General features: G+C 37.7%; 1 protein-coding gene across 1 annotated transcript in view; it reads right to left on the bottom strand.

Moving 5' to 3' along the window:
* BMPR1A (bone morphogenetic protein receptor type 1A) overlaps nucleotides 1-6,640 on the bottom strand; it is an 83,460-nt gene extending 76,820 nt beyond the window's left edge. The window contains exon 1 of the mRNA XM_075217010.1: nucleotides 6,475-6,640. The gene's annotated coding sequence lies outside the window, so the exon portion shown is untranslated. The remainder of the gene's footprint in view (nucleotides 1-6,474) is intronic.
* Nucleotides 6,641-8,484: the final 1,844 nt, after the last annotated feature.

Raw genomic sequence — 8,484 nt, forward strand, 5'->3', positions numbered from 1 at the left:
TCCCAATATTTATGGACTTGACTGTATATACACATTCTATTGAACTAATCAAATATTAATATATGTGACAGATAATCCCAATAATTATTGCTAATGGGATAAAACAAGAGATCAATACTGACATTATAATACAAAAAAGGCGACATCTTTTGTAGGCATATAATTTTGCAAGTTTATTTATAAAGAAAAAAAAACCAACACTTTCAGCTTTGTACTGGATTACTCCTCCTCAATCATTCTTCTGATACCACATACTAGGAAAAATGTCAACAACCAGTGTGTAGGTTGTCCTGACATTTAACCCAGGAGTATAAATGCCTCTACTGGGCTTATATCGAACATTTCTGTAAATCATGCAAGCAGCATAAAGTTCTGTGGAATTTTATCTGCATTAAACCACCACAAAAACTATTCTGAAAGCGTTTTAGGACAAAAAACAAGATACAGTATTTGAAGAGAAGGCAATTGTGTCTGGGGAAAGACAAAGACAGTATGCAGTGTTCTTTTCTGGACAAAGACCGTTAAAGGTGTAGAAAATATGAGGAATGCCTCATTTTTCCACACTCCTGGTCGCAGCATCAGGAGGAACAAACATCTGGATGCAAACATGATATATTTCATAGCAAGAGATGAAACGCTGCAATGAGCAGGCAGCAGTAAATACTAAGACATTACAACAGAACAGAGGATGTCCTGCTCAGGACACAGTTAGATAAGCTGCAGTAAGAGATGTTATTTTATCTCACACAAAGCTGACATTTTTGGGTAGCGTTTTCCTTTAATAACTACACCAGTATGTTTATCTTCAGTCCTGAAAAACACCATCATTGTGAAGCACTTTGAAATGGATGCGTTTATCTGGCTGCAAAATATCACACTTGGTTGTCTGACACTGGGACATCCTACTGTAAGTCAACACATGGATGCCTAGCTAGCCTACAATACATTTCAACGGTTATTGCTTAATAATTAAAGTATCAAAAGAGTTCTATAAACATATTTTATTTAAAGTCACATTTGTCACTACAATCTGCCTGAATTAGTGAGAGAGCAACTTCACAACACTTTGTACTGTTGGGGACTCTACCCTGCTTCTTCCACTATCAAACTTAATCTAAGACTTCCATTTGCCTGTATAACCTTCCTCATATGACACTGCCCCTCTCACATGCAGACCTGTCCAAAATTCCATAATGACAACAGTGAAGAGGTCACTGCCTCACACAAAACCAGCATATCTGCTGCTGAGATCATACTGAACCTGATTGGTTAATAAACAGGAGATGAAGACTGAATACAATCAGGTGGTCAGTCTATAGACAAACACAACTTGTGTAAATAGCAAGTTAGGTACCTTTTAAGCATGCATCTGCTAATCATTTTTCTTAGCTGGGTTTATAAATGTATCTCCTTTTAAAAAGATCTCTGGTTGCCAAACAAAATGGCTGCCAGACAGTGTCAATCTACTACATGAGCACAGGCTCACAGCATGTCATGTGATGGAAGAGGGGGTAAAAGGATGATATCAATGTGCAGACAGAGCTAAGAGGGGATTCCAAAGACACACTGCTCATTACATCATGTGCCTGTGGTTGCCATGCTAGTTCATTATCATATATCATTAATAGCAGCCTAAAGAGAACAAAAATAAAAAGAAAAGGTAACAGTAAAATACAACATTCTTCTTAAAGCCTGCTTCAGTGTTTTTTTTTTGTTTGCTTTGTAGAACAAAGATTTTTTAACGGGATTGTTGTTTTAAGAAGAAACCCCTGCATTTTCTTTGCATTGCATTTAGAATGGTAGACACAGATTCAGCTGTTATCAGATATTTATCCATTTTAACCCGTACTCAAAAATGGGGATGAATAGGTCGTTTTAATAACTTAGTCAGTACACACACTTTCCTAAAGGCTTTAAAATAAATAAAAAAAATATATATGTATGCATATAATATATAAACAACTTAAGAAATATTCACAAAAATGTACTGTGTATCGACACTGCATTTGACATAGGAATTTGGATGTGCCCATGGATGGACACTTCCAAGCCATAGACAACACAAAAATATATTGTTAACAATGGTTACATATGGTTAAAAGTTATTGAGATCAAGACAGAAATCAACTGTATTGCTAACAATAATACTTTCCCATCCAACTGGATTTTTAATTTGAAAAAACAAAAAATAAATTAAAAAGAAAATAAAACATTCCTTTGCCAAAGTTGTATTTATTTTTTTCAATTTGGTGTCTAACCTATATCTGTTGGGCATTCTACGTCTGCATCAATGAAAAGCCATAAGCCCACCAGCTTGTCAAAGCAACTTGTGGAATTATTCCTAATAGTTATGATTCAATTACCAACTTCTCCAAATCATAAAGATCTCTAATTCTAATAAAACTACATTCACATATTTTTCCCTCTTCATAGCAAAAGGGCAAATTCCCCCCCCCCCAAAAGTTACACTTGAAACCACTAATTATTGTTACACAAGCCAAATCTCACTGACCGAATGTTTTTCACCATCTGCATGGCAATGTAAGGGTTCAATAATTTTCTCGTTTGGCATTCAGATAATACCATAAAATAATCAATCTTCTACAGTTTGAGTTCCTGAGAGTACGTTTGCACAATGCAATGCAGATAAAGCAGACATTCCCCACTGACTGTTTCTACTATTACAACAATATCCCCCTCAGTATTTGATGCATTTATTACACTTCTGTCACAACTGCCATCAAACACCAAATCAATACTTCACAGCAGAGCAGTCAATCAACTGCATTCCATGGAATAAATTGTCACTTCTGTGTCTGCAGCAGAACACCCAGTGTGCTAGGAAATGGGCCACTAGAAGCCTTTCATGGAGCCCGATACTCAAACTTCCCATTTTGATGCAAACTACACTTTGGTTAAGGAAAAATAAAAAAATAAAGAGATATCTAAGTGCTGATAGTCTCAAAGTTAACAAAACTACACACACACTTCCTGTTTGATCAAAGGACACAACAATAAAATACATGTTAATATATGGTATTATCGTAGATACGTAAGGCACCACATTGCTCTGCAGCACTGTACAGTAAGGAAAACATGACATACATAACACATGTTATGAGTTTTAACATTAAACATAATATCATTACTATATTTCAATGAGAAGTTAGGTAACAACATGCATAAAAAAATTTAAAAAAGGGTCTTTTTTTGTATTTAGATTTATACTGCAATTTTGTATTTTCTCTGCAGAATACTGCATGATCAAGCTTATTGCAACTGCAGTTCATACAACATTTGGACAAAGAAACTAACCTCACACTGCCACACTACAGAATCTGATCATTTAGACAAACAACGGGATAGGCGCCCTAATTGACCATGCATATAATAGGCATAAGAGCACAGATTCAGTAATTCAGGTAACAAAATGTGGTCAGATTTACCAAACAGACCATTCAAAATAGAACCATATTTTAATCAGTTTATGGGTTTGTTTTGACCCCTCAGAATGCAGTATGTCAAGGCAAATTAGCTGCAAAACAATAAAGTGCCCAGCCTGATTGCGTGTTTCACCAGCATTATTCAGAGCCTTTTAGTTCCCACTGGAAACAGGCAGGTAACACAACACCTTTTAACAACAGTTTTCATTATCAGTCTGTTGTATCTCTGGACTATGAGCACCTCTTAACGCTTCTCTGCTGTGTTCTTACTTTAATGGTGTGATTAGGTTGGCAGCACACCCATAACATTGTGTTTACCCATGGAATATAAAGAGCATTGAACTGACACTGCTGTCTACTACACCTCAAATGATGTTTCAACTAATGGACAGAATACATAAAGATTTATAAAAAAACAAAAAACATTTGTGACACCAAACATTTCCATCTATATTTATATGAGTTAATAAAAACTTTGAATGGTTTTCCTGTCTACAAGTGAAAATGTTCCAATTGAATGTGTGAGGCACCCGGTCAGTTTACGTACCTGCCAACCTGACACATTTTCACAATGAGATAATACACTATTGCTATTTTTCCAACTGCTTTTCTAACCACAAAAACACAGGGTGACAACAGGCTGGTTTGTGAAAGTATAAGATTTACAGTTGCAATAACCTGGTTTGAATTTGTTAACTGGTGTTAAAAAAAAAAAAAAAAATGCCTTTAACTCAAGATAATTAAATCAGCAGCGACAATTGTAGTTAGGAAAACAAATGTGAAAAGCAGAATGCATTATCTCAATGTGAAAAGGAGTTGGCAGACAAATTCACAATAAGCTAGTTTATGCCAAAGAAAGCACACTGAGTAACTGCCACTATCTCAGAGATAAGCAATTTTATTAAAAAAAAAAAAAAAAAAAAAGTCAGAACTCCTATTGAACAAACTATTGAAAAAAATATATATGCCAATATAGTTGCTGTGGGATAAAAATGTATCTAAATGACAAGACAATATAGGGAACTATTGTAAACATGCACATGGAGTGAAAGGGAAAAAAAAAGTCAACTCAAAGCTTAATTGTGTTGTAATGCATTTAGTTAACGGCCTATTTATACACTTTATCAAACTAAGGTACAACAGTATACAATGATTGTAATATCAGGTTTTACCATGGCAATCATATGCACTTCTAATGGAACACACACACACACACACACACACGTAGCCAAAGCTCTACTTTTCCATTATCTGGGCCTTCAGTGGCCTAACGTGTATTATTTGCTACTAAGTTCACCTGTGTTCAATCTAAACAAACTTTCTGCTCTTTGAACTTGGCAAATGGTCCGAGGGCTTATTCCACAGTGTTGTATATAAACAACACCAGGAAATGATTGTGTACTGGCATAACCACCTGTAAACCTAGACCTCTGCTGTTAATGATGGCAGAGGGGTCAGGTGGGGGATACCAGGAATCATACAGTGTTGCCAGGGGGCAGAACTAGAGCAATCACAGAAGGGGAGACAGCTATGAGGCCAGCAATGTCAGTTCGTTCATCTGCTACAGTAGCCCAAATTCTGCTCTTCTGATCATGTGTGGGAGCCAGCGCATGTTCAGTAGAGCACAGCGGGTGCCTATGTAGGAAGATGGAAACTCATCAACAAGCCCTTCCCCCCCAAAAAATAAATTTTGCTAGAGTTTCATGTTATGCCCCCAAGACTAGATCCTGATCCCGCAATCATTACACACAGCGTTCAAAAGTAATAAATGTCTGTGTTATATGTGGAAGTGCTATGTAAGAGGAAATTCTCAGTAGGTAATTTGTACCCTCCATAGAATGCAGGGGGTGTCACAAAGACCCTCTTAATTGCATAGGAGACCTGAATCAGGCTTCCAATGTACACCAATACTAGTAGATCCAGACATAAGGACCTTAATAAGAAAGCTGTACAACTTACTATTATATCTATTCATGATGAAAATAGGGGAGACCTATTAGAGAATCAAGTGACTCCTCCTCAAGGTCTTGCCTGGTTAAAGTGAAACATTAAATAAATCATGCTATTGATCCTGTGGCTATAACTACCACAACCCTTGAGGAAAATGATGACTGTTCAGTGTTGCAAAGTTTTGCAGCACCTTAAAAACAAACAATAAACATATTTGTGCATTCCCATATTTGGGAGAAAAAGGCAGTAACATTTTAGAGTAATCTTCTGGCATTATGCCAATTGGATAAAACTAGGAGCAGAAATTTTGAGGGGGATATTGGTCATTTTTCCCATATCCAGAGCCCATAAAACAAAATATATTTAATCTATGTTAATAAATGAAAGCCCTATATTTTCTTTTAAAAAAAAAGCAAACATCTGTAGTTAGGATTAAAAATAAAATAAAAAATATATTATTCTCAGCAAAGTCAGTGCAACTCAAACACAAAAATTGGTCAGTCCTTAAAGAACAAACTACTTCCTGCCATGAAGAGGTTAAGAGGTCCAGTTGTGTTAAATAGTTATCAGTGATGGGACATCAAACAGACATATTTACAATAAGTTAGCTAAATATTTGAAGACTCACTTCTGTTAAACAAAATTAAAGTTTATTTAAGAAAGGTTATTTGTTTGCAGAGAGTTTAGCGATTTAAAAAGCAAAAAAAAAACAAACAAAATAAAAATATATTTACACTAAAATGTAGTGAAGAAACAAATAAAATAGGTACTTTATTTAAACCTCCATGTGCTAAAATACTAAAAAAAATTAAACACAGCAAAAACAAAAAGGACATATACGCCAAGTAGATGCACGATATCAAGGAAACAAATAAACATAGGCCTTCTAAATATCAATAAAAGGGCGACAGCCTGGGAATGGGAAGATTGCACAACCATAACACAAAAAGAAATCTCAGTCACCCCCTCCTCCACGCACGATTTGTACGTGATAATAACACACAGGGCAACTTCGCACACATCTCGCCTCACATGCTTAGACGGTCTACAGGACATACTATCAATATGTATGGATACTAACCCAATCCCCCTGGCCTCCATGCCCGGTACTTCCACACACACTGGTCTCCGGGAAGCTGCTAAATCCTCCCCCAGGTTACACACACTTCGTCGCCGCCTTGCCGTACAACTCACATTTCCCAATGCGCGCTCCCGCGGCTCCGTGCACGTCCCCGCCACGCAACACACCGAGCACAGGAGCCGAGACACGCATGCGGTGACGTCACCACATGCACCTCCAATGGAGCGGCTGCTTAACCCCCTCGCTGCTAACCTGAACGGTGCGCTTCAGCTCAATGACCTGGCGGAAGCGTAACTACTCATGCGTAACCGCCGTAACTCTCAGGACTTGACCTGACTTCTTAAATAAAAGTCAGGGTTTATGGCCAACAATTTTAAATAATTCGGACCGCAGACACGTAGTTGGTCGTTTACAGCGGATAACGTTAATGTAAAATAGGGCTTTCATTTTTTTGTCTAACTCTGCTAACAGACAAATTTCAGTAATGTAATATAAAACTAGGCTTTCATATAATTTGAGTCACTCATGGTGAATGTTTCATGGCCATGGGTGCTTTGTGTGCCTGTGTATTTAAACGTCGAAACTGCGTTACGCATAAGTAGCTACTTAAAGGCCGATTTGTTGTCATACCAGCATTTATATTCTATGAACGTTACAAGCAGAGCTTGCATGACAGTAACTCCGGGCTTACACTGCCTGTCATGTGCAGGAAAAATGGAACATAATCACGTTTTTATGTTGATGAAATATGTAAGCATATGCTGACATGGCTGTTTTTCAAAAGTGCATAAATACATTTGCAGGATGCAGTAAAAGATGGCCGTTTGCAAAATGCTCCATGTGCCCCTTTGCAAAAATAACATGCGCGTCTCCATATTTATGATATATTAAAAATTATGATTAAGTTTTGCTTACCTGTGTCTCTTTTGCCCTGTCTTGCAAACTACCTTTGTTTATTTAGTAGTTTTACTACTGATTTCACCTTCCGTTTAAAATTAAACAACTTCTGCAAGCGTAAAAAAAAGGTTTCATGTTATGTTTTATTTATTTGTGATGGATCATTTGAACACAGTGTTGCTCATGTGTACATGGTGCCAGAGTACATGGGCTAAAAGTTATTAATGAACTTTAATGTTGTGTGGACTGAGTTGAAACTATGTGTGTTGGACATTGGAAAGGACAAGAGCTATCATCTGATCACAACTTGGCTGTGAATTGTATTCAACACACATATTGGAGGCCGGAGAGACCTGCCAGACCCAAAAGAGCAGTCATGGCCTGTACTCCTCCTGATGGATGCTCTGGCCAGCGGGCAGTTGCAGAAGTAAAAACTAGAGCAAGTAAGGACTTTGTTGACATCATAGATTAAAATTGGTCCCAAGGATATTCTGGCAAATGCTTGCTCAGGCTGTGCTAATAAGGGATGGTGAAGTGCAGATCAACACTGGTGATATTATTAAGTACAACGTACAATGTACAACGCTTTGTAAAGTACATTGTCCATGCCCGCATACTTACATTGTCCCCTAAACAGCACCAATAACATCATTGCGGTTGCCAATGACGTCATCAAGTCGTGCCGGCTTCTTCATTCATCACAATTGCTTCCAGTCGGTTGGCACATCAGTCGTCCTGGAGGCTGATCGGGAAGGAGCCCTTTGGTGTGAAGACGTCGGGGTAAGTCTTGGAATAATCAGCATCATTATTCAGTACCCCACCCAGTGGTGGAAGGAGTTTTAGGGACTTAACCAATAAACATGTTATTTCCCTTAGAGACAATGTTGGGAACATTTGGTGGATTGGAGTTCATCACTGTGGCTGAATATGTTAAGGTGATCAGATAGGTTAGATCCTGCCAGAGATGTTGAAATTATTTGTGAGTGGGGAGGACTCGTGTACGCACTGACGACCGGCATGTAGGCAGATATATGTAGAGTATGTACAGAGTCACAATCTTTTCAGCAGAGGGTTATAAGAGATGAAGATCATAGATCTGAAGGTAAATTGTGC

Source organism: Mixophyes fleayi, chromosome 6, assembly GCF_038048845.1.
Source record: "Mixophyes fleayi isolate aMixFle1 chromosome 6, aMixFle1.hap1, whole genome shotgun sequence".
NCBI lineage: Eukaryota > Metazoa > Chordata > Amphibia > Anura > Limnodynastidae > Mixophyes > Mixophyes fleayi.